The sequence below is a fragment of the Megalobrama amblycephala genome, linkage group LG8 (assembly GCF_018812025.1).
Source record: "Megalobrama amblycephala isolate DHTTF-2021 linkage group LG8, ASM1881202v1, whole genome shotgun sequence".
NCBI lineage: Eukaryota > Metazoa > Chordata > Actinopteri > Cypriniformes > Xenocyprididae > Megalobrama > Megalobrama amblycephala.
The window spans coordinates 21,392,118-21,407,313 of NC_063051.1; the positions used below are offsets into that span (position 1 = coordinate 21,392,118).

A 15,196-nucleotide genomic window follows, 5' to 3' on the forward strand; every position below is an offset into this window, starting at 1 on the left:
TTGCCAGCTAAATCTCTATAGGTCAAAAAAGAGGCCATATCTAAACATGATCCAGAAGCGCAGGCGTTTTCTCTGGGCCAAGGCTCATTTAAAATGGACTGTGGCAAAGTGGAAAACTGTTCTGTGGTCAGACAAATCAAAATTTGAAGTTCTTTTTGGAAAACTGGGACGCCGTCTCATCCAGACTAAAGAGGACAAGGACAACCCAAGTTGTTATCAGCGCTCAGTTCAGAAGCCTGCATCTCTGATGGTATGGGGTTGCATGAGTGCGTGTGGCATGGGCAGCTTACACATCTGGAAAGGCACCATCAATGCTGAAAGGTATATCCAAGTTCTAGAACAACATATGCTCCCATCCAGATGTTCTCTTTCAGGGAAGACCTTGCATTTTCCAACATGACAATGCCAGACCACATACGGGTACTGAAATGGCCAGCCTGCAGTCCAGATCTTTCACCCATAGAAAACATTTGGCGCATCATAAAGAGGAAGATGCGACAAAGAAGACCTAAGACAGTTGAGCAACTAGAAGCCTGTATTAGACAAGAATGGGACAACATTCCTTCCTAAACTTGAGCAACTTGTCTTCTCAGTCCCCAGACGTTTGCAGACTGTTATAAAAAGAAGAGGGGATGCCACACAGTGGTAAACATGGCCTTGTCCCAACTTTTTTGAGATGTGTTGATGCCATGAAATTTATACTTATTTTTCCCTTAAAATGATATATTTTCTCAGTTTAAACATTTGATATGTCATCTATGTTGTATTCTGAATAAAATATTGAAATTTGAAACTTCCACATCATTGCATTCTGTTTTTATTCACAATTTGTACAGTGTCCCAACTTTTTTGGAATCGGGTTTGTATTTACAAATAAAACATGATGTAGCTTAAATGTATAAAAATACTTGTCATGTTGGCTAGTTTATAGCATAAATAGCTAGTTTCTCTAAGAGAAGCTTTCAGCATATCTTAGCTAATTCTTCTATAGAGTAGTAGCTTAGCTAGCTGCATTAAAGGTGCAGTAGGTGATCTGGAAAATGCTAACGTTAACCTGCTAGCATTGAAAGCATACAATCACACCCTCCCTGCAAATTGCCATTCAAAGCCACACCTCCTCCAAAACACATGAACACACACACCTGCTCTCGGCAAAGCGTCCTAAGAGATGGTGTTAAATGTCTCAAAGCACATAACATTACAATAATAATGAATGTAAACAACTTAGAGAGCTTGTACATGACTGCTGCAGATTCATTTTGGTGTTAATAATACAGAAGTTATGGTGTGAACGCAGCATAAGCTCGCTGTTTTGATTCGGGAGGAACTGTAAAAGGTGGCTGCAGTTTGTTTGTGGTGCTCTGTGACTGACATCTGTCTGCATAGCATGAAACACGCTAATGATGTATGATGTCTGCGCAAACAGGGTGCACAAGGGTATGTAAAATCATACATTGACAGGTAGGTAGGACATCGTATTATTTCATAGGAACCGAATATAATAATTTGATTAACATTTTATGGTCCTACGCCTTCCACAGATGATATATATTTCTAAAAATACATTTAGACCATTTAAATATATGTTTTGAATATATGTGTATTTTGTTCCATTAAGAATTTGATATTTTCATTTTTATTGGAAAATAACACAAAGATGTTTCTAAAATTATGTAAAAATTTTTAACAAAACCCAGCTAGACTGCATATCTACATGTTGAGAACTACGGATTTAGTTAATGGCAAAACACAAAATAATGTGAATGCAAACACTTGGTTATTTATGGGCCCATATAGTTAATTCATGCATTGTTTCTTTCCTAAATTACATTCACATTGGTCGCAAACATGTTTATAGCTACCAACCTGAATAATAGCACATTTGGTTCAATGATGCAAATGTGCAAACGAGAGCGCTTGCTAAGTGTGTTTAACAGGATAGCGCATTTGCAATGCATTGGCTGAGCATTCATGTCTACATTTGTCTACTTGCAGAGTATGTTTCTGGCCTTGACATCACAAGAAAATAAAAAACTGACCAGGGGATGTGGACTGTCTGACTGTTGGTCAGACATTACCTCAGAGAATGAGTTAGTGCCAGTATGAATGACCAGTTCAGGCAAAATGTCACTTCCCCCTCAACTGATCATATTATGAAATAGTACTGGCTGCTTATTACACAACATGTATGTTCTCAAACACCAGTGAACAACAGATCCGCTTATAACAAATGATTAGAGGAATGATATGTCAGGATATATTCTACAAAACTCAATGTTACATGACTGTTTCAATCATTCAGTCAACTATATTTAGTTTTATACAGACGCTGCAGACTAGAACTAAGCTTGCGTTAATTATAATGGAGAAAATGAGATACAAATGCTGGATTGTCAACAAGCGCAGGATTACTCACTGGTTTTAACTGTGCATGACTGTCCTGGTTCTTTGAAGGTCTCAACACATGATTCATGATGGGTTATGTAACATGAACAAATGCAAAGACAACTGTATCATCAACTTACCCTCATTTCATTAGAACCCCCACCCAATGGTACTACCAATTACAACCAATCTTGTAAAACCATAAAGTGCTAAATTGTAAAAGCAAAAACTACAAGTAGAATCATTTTCAGTAACTGCGTCTTCATTAACCAATCCTTGTTGTGTCACTAAAAACTATTTTGAACTAAACATACATTTTCTGATTGAAACAGCAGCATGCACATTTATCAAAGTTATATAAGTTCAGCCTAAAATTTTTAAGGCTGGAACAAAAGTGACTTTGGATCTCTGTTGGATGCCTTAACAAGCCAAGAAAAGTCTTCATCATCAGCCAAACACAACTTTCCTCACAGGATTGGAGTAGGAGTGCCCTATATATGAACATGTGTGATCAGGCATTTCTGCTTCTTGTGCCTCATTTAAGGTCGAGCATTTCAAAGAAGTTTTAAAAGACTGTCAAAAGCCCCATAGACTCAACATACAAAACACCCTTTGAACATTCACAAAGTTAAGAAGGCTAATCAAAGGAACTCTGTAAAGATACAATAACAAAGTTTAATGTGACTTTATCACCATGAGTAGGGCAATTAGCATTTGCCCTCCCTTTATTTAAATAACAGAGTGGCTCCAAAGTATTTGGACACATCTGCCAAACTAAGAATGCATTAATTTAATCGCATTTCATAAAACTGATGATTTCGGTCCTTAATTCGAGCCACGTTCGAAGCCATTGTAAAATACTCTATAAACACATACCTGTGACCTCAATTCATTAGTATTAAAGAATTAGTTCACTTTAAAATTAAAATTATCCCAAGATTTGTTAGGATATTTATTTATATACCTCCGATTGCGTTCATCAGAAAGAAGAAAGTCATATACACCTAGGATGGCTTGAGGGTGAGTAAAGCTTGGGGTAGTTTACATTTTAAAGTGTACTAATCCTTTAAGACCTGTTCACACCAAGGACGATAACTATAATAATGAAGATATAGTTCTAAAAATGTAAAAGAATTTATAAGAGATTATAATCCACACCACAACTATATCAACAATATCATTGGAATCCCTTTCAGAATAATTTTTTTTAGCTGATGAACAATAAAAACATTGGCAGCCAATCAGAATCCATTCTGCTTTAAGAGCTCGAGCATTTAAAGTGGCAGATGACATAAACAAATAAATAACCACAAAAAAATAAAATAATAATAATTAAAAAAAAAAAAAAACAGCCGAACATTCAATGAAGAACCACCTGGTGTGGTTTCGAGGGGCTTTGAGGGCTCAATAATGAGAAACAACTAACTCAGTTGCTCCTTTTTATGGTGGCTCTTATAAATGTGCTTTGTCTCCCCAGGGACAACCCTGTTTGTTTAACATGTGTGACTCTGCAAACCTCTCTGTGAACTCCCAAGCAGAGGGGATACCACACAGGGGAAAGCGCAGTCATGACCTGGGTTACAAGGACCCTCAATTACTCACTGCAGTGCATACCGGGGTTACGGCGCAGTGGGGAGAGGATTCTTTGGTGTGTTATTCTGCCAGCATTACCCAAAGTCACATTCCCAAGTTCAAAACACTTTTAACACTTCGTTAACATTCAATTTCAGAGATAACTTTTAAGATCAAGTTAATGCAACTGCAAATACAATATTATTTTATATGTATTTATTATTAAATTGTATTGTGCATTGTATTTATGAATCAAATTAATCAATAAATGCATGTTCAATCTAGTAAAGCTGGTAAATATTTGATAATGGATGACACTAAGGTGTCATTTGAATCCAAAACGCACTGTGACTTTAATGGTCTGCATACAGAAAATCCCACAATCGTTTTTAATTCTCTCAGCAGTGAATGTTGGAAGTTTATTACTCTCAGAGGTATTTCAAATGGTATTCCCGTACTGCGCAGGAACATGCAGTAGTTTAGGTGAGGTCCTTTGGTTTATGAACTTCATGCTAAACCTATTTCAGATCAGAGCAGATGATCTAGGTCACAGTGAGATTGTAGTAAACATATGGAATTACTGGACCATTGCCACTGAAGCATTCATATGTGCTCCACACATTTACAGCATAATATATGATTAAAGGGTCTGTGGTGCTGGAAATTGGTACCAGCCCTATGGGGCCATTCCTCAAATGTCACGTTTCACGGTGTTCACACTGAGTGATTCTGCAAGGAGCCAGATGAGAATAATGGAAAGGGACATGGGCAGACGGGGCACAACGGGGGAAGTAATAGGAGATTTGTCTCTAAAACCAGTCTGTGTGTGTGTATGCTAGTGGTATACTGCATTATAAAGCTGTCATGACCTAATCACTAAATTGAGAAGACAAAGTAGGCAACCACTTCAGAATATGGATGGTTTTTAAAATTTCAGACATTGCAGACTTTCAGACAGACTGGCACATTATATTTAGCAACTGTTAAAGTTTCACATTTGTGGCACCCAAGTACACTGGAATGTTTAAAATCATTTTACCAGCGACTCTAAGGAATTATAAAAGAAAGTTCAAGCTGCAGCTTTCTAAATCACCTGCCATGCTTCATACGTCATGCTTCAAAAAAGACATTAAAAGTGCAAGTAGTCACAATTAGTTCAAAGGTTTGGGGTACATTTGGGGTACAGTACAACGTTTAAAGAAAATTTGATCAAAACTTTTACATTGTTACAAAAAAATTATATTTCAAATAAATGATGTTCTTTTGAACTGTCTTTTTATTGATGAACCCTAAAAAAAATTGATTCAAAATTTCCACAAAAAAAATAAGGCAAGCACAATAGTTTTCAACCTTGACAATAATAAGAAATGATTCTTGAGCACCGAATCAGCATAATGATTAGAAGGATTGTGTGAAACTGAAGACTGGAATAATGACTGCTGAAAATACATCTTTGCCATCATGGGAATAAATTACATTAAAAAAAAAAATTGTAATAATAATTAAATTGTAACAATATTTCATTATATTATTATAATCAAATAAATACAGTCCTAGTGAGCATGTTATGTTCAAAAACATAAAAAAAAATCTTATGACCCAAACTTTTGAATGGTGGTATACTTTACACTTGTGACAATCTCCCTGAAGAAGTTTGGACCAGTAAATGTCTAGCCCTGAGCTTCAGCCAATATGCCTTAGAAACATTTAACCATTAGAAAAGGGGAATGGAATCAGGAAGCAACATAGGGCAGATTCAAATCTGTGTCTCCCACATGTGGACAAAAGCAACTGTCTATCTGTGAAAGCACATCTGCCACATCAACATAAAGAAGATCCATCATGATTTTTTTTTCATATTATATTTGTTTTAGTAATGTAAGGAATATTCCACATTGCAACATAGAAGTTTGGAGAACAAAAACACTTTTGCTGTCTAAAGTAGTGAGAGTAAATGATCTTCCCAGTGCCAATGCCGCTCTTTCTCCTATTTCTCCTTTGATCTTGAAATTAACTGATGATAAGTAAAATGCAGCTCATATCTGTTGCTTTCATTGACGTGAACTCTGTTAAATTTGCATATACCGTGGGAATTGAAGATCGAATTTATATCCGTTTTGCGGAGACACATTTATGTGGCCAAGTAAACAATCTGATTCAGTAAAGCCAAGTGATCTGATCAGTGAAAATGCATGAAGTCTCCATTTACTAGTATTAGTAGAACCATCAGTTTATCTAAAGCCTTTTTATACCTGGTCACTTCATACGTTTTTACTCATTGAAGTTTCACAATAAAATGCTTTATTTTTTAAAAACTCAACTTTTGAGTTATTTAGTCTCACAAGAACTTTGCATTAGTTTTTAACAAGATTATTAATTACAAAAAAGAATGAAACACTTTAATAAACTAATTTGGAGGGCTCAAGCTTAAAAACCGCAGCGAGTGTTGCCATTCTAAATATTTCTTTCGAATATGATAAAAAGCCAATTTACACCAAGAACAATAACTATAAAGATAACCATAACGTTAACTATATTAGCATCCACACCAATAAACAATAACGCTTGGTTTATTCTAAGAGTGTGCTGCAGTTTTGTCATCTACCACTTTAAATAGCTCTTTAAAGCAGAATGGATTCTGATTTGCTGTCAATGTTTTTATCGTTCATCAGCTGTAAAAAAAAAAAAAAAAAAAAATTCTAAAAGTAATATATAATATTTAATATTAAATCATAATATTAGTAATATATATAATTTCTCTGTTCTGTTTTCGCCATAGTTATGGTGTGGACTCTGCTATTATTTTATATTTAGAACTATATATTTATCATTATATCGTTTTTTGTGTGAACAGGCCTTAAAGGGATAGCTCAACCAAAAATGAAAATTTGATGTTTATCTGCTTACCCCCAGGGCATACAAGATTTAGGTGACTGTTTCTTCAGTAGAACACAAATGATGATTTTTAACTCCAACCGTTGCGGTCTGTCAGTCGTATAATGCATGTCAATGGGAATTACATCTATAAGAGTCAAAAAAACATGACAGACAAATCCAAATTAAACCCTGTGGCTCGTGACGACACATTGATGTCCTAAGACACAAAACGATCGGTTTGTGTGACCTGCGCATCCGGTTAGTGAGGTCTGAACGCGTTCTGACAACGGAAGTGATGTCTCGCACTCATTGAAGCAAAGCGCGAGAGATCCGTCTTCAGACTTCCGTCATCAGAACGCGTTTTCTGACCTCACTAACCGGATATGCAGGGCAGTTGGACATAGTGGTGTTTTAGAGGTAAAAAAATATATAAATACTGTTCGTTTTTTTGCACAAACTGATCGTTTCATGTCTTAGGACACCAATGTGTCGTCACGACCCGAATTTGGATTTGTCTTTGCATGGTTTTTTTACACTTATAGACGAAGTTCCCACTGACATGCATTATACAACTGACAGACGGCAACGGTTGGAGTTAAAAATCATAATTTGTGTTCTACTGAAGAAACAAAGTCACCTACATCTTGGATGCCCTGGGGGTAAGAAGATAAACATCAAATTTTCATTTTTGGGTAAACTATCCCTTTAATTCTGAAGATTATTGTGCTCAACTGCTCTGAAATATTTTTCTTATCATTATAGTTAAAAAGTAATCATTTTAAACATTTTAGAATCAAGTTTGATTATTCATTTTTTTTTCTTCATGTTTCTAATATATATAGCCCTATACTATAATTATTATAAAGAAAAACTTAAACTAAGAAGGGAAAAAAATAAATATGTGTTATGTCTATTTAACAGAAGTTTTGTGGTGAGAAATACATTTTCCCTAAAGAACAGCAATCCCAGAGATTCTAGCCATAAACAGACTCTCAGTAACACACTAGAATACTACTACTGAGAAAATGTAATTCCAGAAAATCACACTAAACACCTTTTTATCTGATAACAGTATTTAAAGAGAAACCATCAGTGATTTGAAGGAACTTATTAAACATTACACCTCATAGCACAGAGCGCCAATAGTGCACAAAAAGGCCGTGCCCCTCGTGAGACCTCTTAGTGTAAATATAGTAGGATTTAGCTGATTCCAAACCACAATACTGGCTCTTCAGTGCAACTTGGCAAAACGAGTCAATTACATATTACACACGGCCTTCTAGGCACTTTAGTCAACAAGATTCAGATGCAATAGGTGAAGATCGCTTTTAAAGTAAAACGTGGCCTCGCGCAGAGCCTGGTTACCTCATAAACAGCATGAGGCCCATATCAGGAAAAAGGAAATGAAAGTCAAAAATAGTGTCAGTGATTTTGCAATGAGGACACAGTGTGCTCTTTGAATTTAAATGCATAGTGGGGCTCACAGCAAGGTATCGCAACAAGTATCTATGCAAAAGCTAGTCCATTTTTACAGCTGAATTAGCATTTGGTACAAACATGTAAGTTAAGTATTTTCTTAATGTGCTCTGAAAACCACAACAATAAAGAGTAAAGCACATTTTATTTGCAAAGCTTTTATCTTTATGCACTTTTTCCTGTGCCACTTCGAGAATATTTGAGTCATGTATAGTAATAATGTTTAGAACAGGAACAGAGTCTTTTTCAGGTCAAGGACTTTTTGGTGGATAGAGACTAAAGGATGCATACAGTAGTATGTAGTATTTTTAAAAAACTGATGTAATGCGTATTTTGGAGTCATGAACAATGTGTTTAAACAAGTTTCAGTTGTTAAATAACATTTCAGTGTTTTTAAATTCATTTTTAACTGTTTTTTGTCAGGTGGTACAACCAAATAGCTCTATGTATATACTGTAGTTATACTACCTAACATGGAAGGTGTAACAACCCACCCATACTTGAAATTAGCAGTTTTTACCAGCATCTACAAACCTGTGCAACAAGAATCAATTGTGGTCCTCTGGATGATGCATTATCATGTTACTGTTATTACCTTGTCAGTTCATAATAAAAGAGCCATGTTTGCAGTTGTGCCGCCCTGACATTTGAGATTATACAAATATACAAATTTTGCTGGACAAAAGTTTTTCAGTGATCTCAACAGCTTTAAAACTACTAATATTTATAAAAGTTGAAAGGTTTCAAACCTAAAATGATGCCATAATATTTAGTTTTTAATTTTGTATTATTAAAACACCAATTTAAATAATTTTCTTAGTCTGTTCAGTTGCACCACCTGACATTTTGGGGGGTTATGTTCACAAAACATAAAATATGATGCATTATTTAAATGTATTAAAACTAAATAGGTTTTATAGAATAAAGTGATATGCGTCATGAATTTATCAAATTATTCTACAAGGAAATAATGCACTTGGACTTGGTCATTGACTCAGTTACATAGTTTAATATGATGGTTGCATTGCAAAGTCTTCAAAATAATTATTATATATTATAATTATTATATTATATTAAATATTTAGCTTTATATATTAATAGTCTCCATATAAGCTTTGCTCTTGACAAACAATTCTCGAAGCTTCATTATAGAATATAGCAGAGAAGCTAATGACAGCTTCATAGAATGGAGGACAGATAGGTCATACATTATCTAAAGGCCTCAATTAAATATCATCATGCATCAGTGTCAAAATCTGGTTTCAATTTGTGGCCCTGCAAGCGAGAGCTTTCCGAGATCTGGGATCAGCACTTAACCAACCAAATAACCAGAAAATGACAGTGAAGGGCTGTTCAAACGGCACCTTTCAAGACGACTATATGCACTTTCGGTTGGTTTTCGAGCCTCCCTTCACTGCTCATTGTAAATAACTGTCAAGATTTTAATCATATCATTTAAAAATGAATGCAGTGGAAACTTCATAATGATGTATTTAAATATCCTGCGGAGATGTAAGCATTTGCGCCACTCATTCCAAACATTTTTATAAGAGTTTTCTCTCTTTGTCATAGTGTCTCAGTGTAATTCAGCTCTCAAATACAATAGTGCATTTTATTTGGCATTCAACTTACCGCTGGAGTAAATGGATCTTATTCGCCAGGTTGATATTCACACGCCTGTAAATTTAGGTATGAAGAGAAAGACCATGTGTTTTTCATTTGAAACCTCTTTCATACCTCCCTAAAGCAATGGTCATAGCGCTGCAGATATTTTACTTTCATGGAAATGCATAAATCCAAATCAAATGGCAGTTCCAGCAAAATTAGAGCCAAGTGATAGCAAAAACAGATGCAAGTGCAACGACACATGTTACAGAATCATGAGGTTTTGTGATGAGTAAATGTTTTCATCTAACCTAAAGCACAGGTGACTGAAACGTCATTTTGACAAAGGTGTCATATACTGTACGGTTAGCATAACTACATAGTGCTGCTATTAGATAATTAAAAGGCCACAAACAGTATGAAACAATGTCTGCTAATATTAGATGGGGAGAAAATGCTTTGAAAAAAAGAAATAGTTATTTGTTGGAAAAAATAGAAATAGTCAAAATCTTGCCTATTTAATTTCTTGAAATGGTCTTTGTGAGACGAGAGCACTTTGGGGCTTCGCACAATCATATGCAATTTAAAATGATTTAAAATGAAATAAGCAGTCAGCTGTTAGAATTCTTAGAGCTGGAGATCACTTTCAGATTTTTAGAGTGCTATTTACAGTGTAAAGCTATATGGTCCAATGGGTCATAGTTTGAATGAAGCCGTTTTCCGGTGAACTTCATATATGCACCTGCACAAAACACACTGGAATGTAACATATACTCTCTCCTGAGCTTTCAGACTTAAATTACACCTAAAAACTCTGCCAGTGGAAAAATCATTTTCTATTTTCTTTTTGAAAAACAACAGTCAGTTTATGAAGTGTTGCATGAATCATACAAGACTCAAAGCAAGTAGTGGGTGCTTTCTTACTGAAATGTCAACATATATTTCTAAAAGAGCAGATTTACACATACCCACTAACGAGGGAACATTTTAGCCTGCCATGCTCACTCTTATCCAAATCATAACTGTCAATCTACATACACACATATATATAAAAATTTAGAAATTTATGATTAAGTTATTCAAAAATTATACCATGAAAACAGTCTGCCGTGGTAATACAAAATATAAATCAGCTGCAGCAAATAATTACAGGCATCATCATCATACATGCTTACTAGTTTTCATTTAATTGCATATATGCAAAAATGCATATTTTCTTCCTTCTATCTTCCTTTGTCTATCCAGTCTAATGGTTTGAGTTCCAGTCCACAGAAGGTTCTTTATAGTGAAAAAAAGGTTCTTTAGATTTTTAAATTGTTTATACTAAGAAAAAAATGGCTCTTTTAAGAACTGTTCACTGAAAGGTTCTCTGGTTCACTGCATCACTGAAAAAAACTCTTTTTGGAACCTTTATTTTTTTAAGACTGTGTGTAAGGTATATGGACACTAACAAACTGATTATTTCTTGTTACCCAGTCGAGACCTTGAATCAATGTAACAGTGAGAAAAGTGAGATTGTTTCTGATTTTACAGCAATACATTGATCTAGGAAGTGGTACTGTATCAAGAGCTGGGATGTCTAGTACAGTGGGAATAATGCAATTTACTGACTTCCCATGAATTGGAAAGGTCAATGCCAATTAAACTAAATGTGTCACCTGAAAAAATTAAGGATTTCTGCCAAAATGAATACACTGCAAAAATGATTTTCTTAGTGTTTTGCCTTGTTGTCCAGTACAAATATCTAAAACAAGATACATTTACTTGAGAACCAAAATGTCTTAATATCTTAAAATCAAAATAAAGCAAGTAAAAAAAAACAAAAAAACAACAACAATCTAATAGTGGGGTCAGAAAAATAAACCTAATTCAAAACCTATTTCTTATTCCATTGACAGATATTTTTTCTTGTTTTAAGCATAAACTCACTTAATTTGGATACATTTTTATCCAATAATTTTTTCAGTGTACTTAGACTGTGACGTAAAACAAATACATAAACAGAATATTAAATTACTGCAGCCAAATGTAAAGTGAAACTGAACTTCAGATAATGGTTTCATTGTTCCAAATCAAGTAAAATGTAATGTACAAGTATATGACTTAAGAATTATTATTTATAATAGCTTTGCAATGTAAGCATCATAATAACAAAATATGGAAAAACATTAATATGGTAGTATAATATGCATTACTATACTGTAGGCCTGGCTTGAATGCAACATTCAGTGTTATACCAGGGGGTTTCTCTGCAGTCTCTTTATCCACTAAAGGGTCTGAAAGAGATTGAGATTACTCCTTACCCTGATCTGCAAGCACTGAGCTAAATTGCATGTAAACAATCCTAAAGGTTTGTAAATCTTTTCCCACCCTTTACCAGAGTTGATGGGTAGTTAAATTGCATTAATGTATATGAAATGTAAATGTTTTAAAGCATTATTATTTCAAACTGTAATGAGTGTACAGTATGTCCTAACACAACAACCAGCCTCATTATAGCCTTTTTGCTATCTGAACAAAACATTAAAAATATAGCACACAACAGCTTTGGCTGTAAATAAAGCTCTAGTGTCTTCGTACATAAGCGCTTACAGAATGCATAAAACTGATTCGCAGTTCAGATGAATCGTTAAGCTCTTGGAAAGGTCATCACTGAGTAATGCCGGTAGTGAGGTCATGAACCACGTCCTACACAAACCAGGTTGATTTGCACAGTGGGAGGATATACAGTGGCCCCAAAAGTGTTTGGACACTTAAAAATGTCAAAACAAATGACCTTTTGTCATGATTAAACAAGTTGTCTCGAGGTAATTTTTAGAGGATGTACAAAGTCAAATCCCCTCAAGTTCAGTCAGGTGTCTAGCAAAGTAACCACAGGTGAAATTCATAATTTTTGATAATTATACTAATACTATTGAACAGTAGGTTTTATCATTTAAAAACTTAACATTTTTGTGGACCATTTTGCTTTAAAAGGTGTGATTATCAAGATATTAAAAACTATATGTATACATTGAAGTGTTCATACATTTAAGACAGGCTCATCTGTCCAAATACTTTTTAGGGCCACTGTACTTTATTTATACCTCACGTAAACTTAAAGAGCTTTTATAATACAAATATTGTATTCTTAATTTGATACTACAAACTACAAAAAGGGCCACATTTATATCTTCACAAAGCTGCATAAAAAAGGGAAGGAGAAAGAAAGTCCTGATCGAGGGACAACAGGCGAAACTAATACAATATAATTTCCGAGCAGAATAATAATACTTTGAGTACACTTATGTGAAATTTAACAAGCTAGAACATGTATGATAGCCACCTTGTTAAAAAAGTAAATTCAGAACAGCTGGTTTGCAAAAGTTCACTGGATCCAGTTGCTCTGCTATCCGCTATTTTAGTCTGCCATGCAAACAGTGGCTGTCCAATGCAAGCTTTAACACAAAGACAACGGCAGAGCACTGATACACATTAAATCATCTTAAAACCATCACAATCACTCATATACACATTCTCATAAATCAAACTGAGGTAATTACCGAACTAACGAATTAAATAATAAAAGAAAACAAAGAAAAATGCAGACATAATGCAAACTTACTGCTTGGGTTGCTTTTTTTCAGACCATTTGTCCAGGGCTTTCTTAATTCCAAGTAATGTATGAGTAACAGGAAGAAAAGACAAGGGTTTTTCTTTCTCTACGAAGTTCTCTCAGTTCTCACATTCAGGCACAGTAAGCTGATGTAAGACACCGCTGGATGAGGGAAAAGAGAGAGAGAGAGAGAGAGAGTCTAAAAAAACTAACATTCTGAGGATTCTTGGGAAAATGCCAAAGTCCCAGAATTCTTCCTGCCATACAGAAGGTTTCAATTAAGTCAGACTCCCGTGACCAATCAGAGGAGATTTTCTTGAATATGCTTTCTCTATTTTATAGTCCAACTACACTTATAAAAAAAAAAAAAAAAAAAAAAATCAGAAGTGAGGTGATAGGAACAGCAAGTATTAGGTTTATAACGCCTCTCAAAAATGTTTTGAACAGTTTATGTTCATATGATCAGTTATTTTCCACTGTCATGTGTTGGCTCCCACTAATGTTAGTGGGAGTAGGTAGTCATTTAAAATTTATTGAAAAGCAGTGAATTTTCCTTTCCACATGTACGTTGGTTTGCATTTATTTTCCTGTTGTACCCTACTATGAAAACTATTAATTAATTCTTGAAGAAGTATGGGTACCTCAGTTCTGGTTGTATCTCTGGCATTGTTTATCAGCTGAACTTCACATAGTAAGAAGGATTTAAAAATACCCATTTTTTCAACTATTAAACAAAATTGTGATTAGGTAGTTGTGACTTAGTGACTTGTGAATTTAGTTTGCCTTCCCCTTTAAATCTCTCCTCCACCTCTATAGAGGAAAATCAATCTGCAAGATAATGAGAAAAGCAGTCCCAACTTTTTTTTTTTTTTTAACCATTAGCTTTGGCTAGGGACAGGATATTCAATAATAATTTATAGATGGAAAACTGATACAGAACTACTGTTATAAAAGAAAACGCGTGCAATAAGAATTCAAAAGTTCACTGATCTGAAGAAACACAATTCGGCCTCATTTGATTACCACTAAAAACAAGCAAACATTTGACCGTAATTAAAAGTCTAAAGAATGGCCTCGGAGTTTTGTCATTATCCAAAGCCAGCTACAGTACGTTTATTGAACTAACCTTCTGTCTGAGTTGATGTTTTTCCTCAAGGGCACAAAAGTGGCAAGATACAAAGAGGATATTCCAAGTCACAAATCGCCTATATTTAATCCCAAACCATCAACGTTCGTGCGCGCGAACTAGATTTAAATCTTAGAGGCCTTTTATTTAAAACATTCTCTTGATTCCAACATTGCACATTTATTTGCAAGAAAAATATTTTAATTTAAAAGTCACAAGCTTTGTGGGATGTGTATAACGGGATTGAGGTTGATGCACCTATAGGTAAAGTTAATATTCAACCACGTGATAAGTGTAGACAGATACGTTTTTCATTTCTCTATTGAGTTTTTTGTATTAGTACACAGACATCATCTCAGAATTCCTGGATAATCATGATTAAAGGGTTAGTTCACCCAAAAATGAAAATTCTGTCATTTATTATTACTTACCCTCATGCCGTTCCACACCTGTAAGACCTTCGTTAATCTTCAGAACACAAATTAAGATATTTTAGTTGAAATCCGATGGCTCAGTGAGGCCTGCATAGGGAGCAATGACATTTCCTCTCTCAAGATCCA

The 15,196-nt window shown here is 34.8% G+C and overlaps 1 protein-coding gene across 5 annotated transcripts in view; it reads right to left on the reverse strand.

The window, feature by feature from the left end:
• The window catches only part of ddr2a (discoidin domain receptor tyrosine kinase 2a), a 43,104-nt gene extending 29,172 nt beyond the window's left edge, over nt 1-13,932 (reverse strand). Inside the window, exon 1 of one of the 5 annotated variants that reach the window (XM_048200051.1) lies at nt 13,520-13,932. The gene's annotated coding sequence lies outside the window, so the exon portion shown is untranslated. The remainder of the gene's footprint in view (nt 1-13,519) is intronic. The other 4 variants (XM_048200049.1, XM_048200050.1, XM_048200053.1 and 1 more) reach the window with 4 other exon arrangements.
• Nucleotides 13,933-15,196: the final 1,264 nt, after the last annotated feature.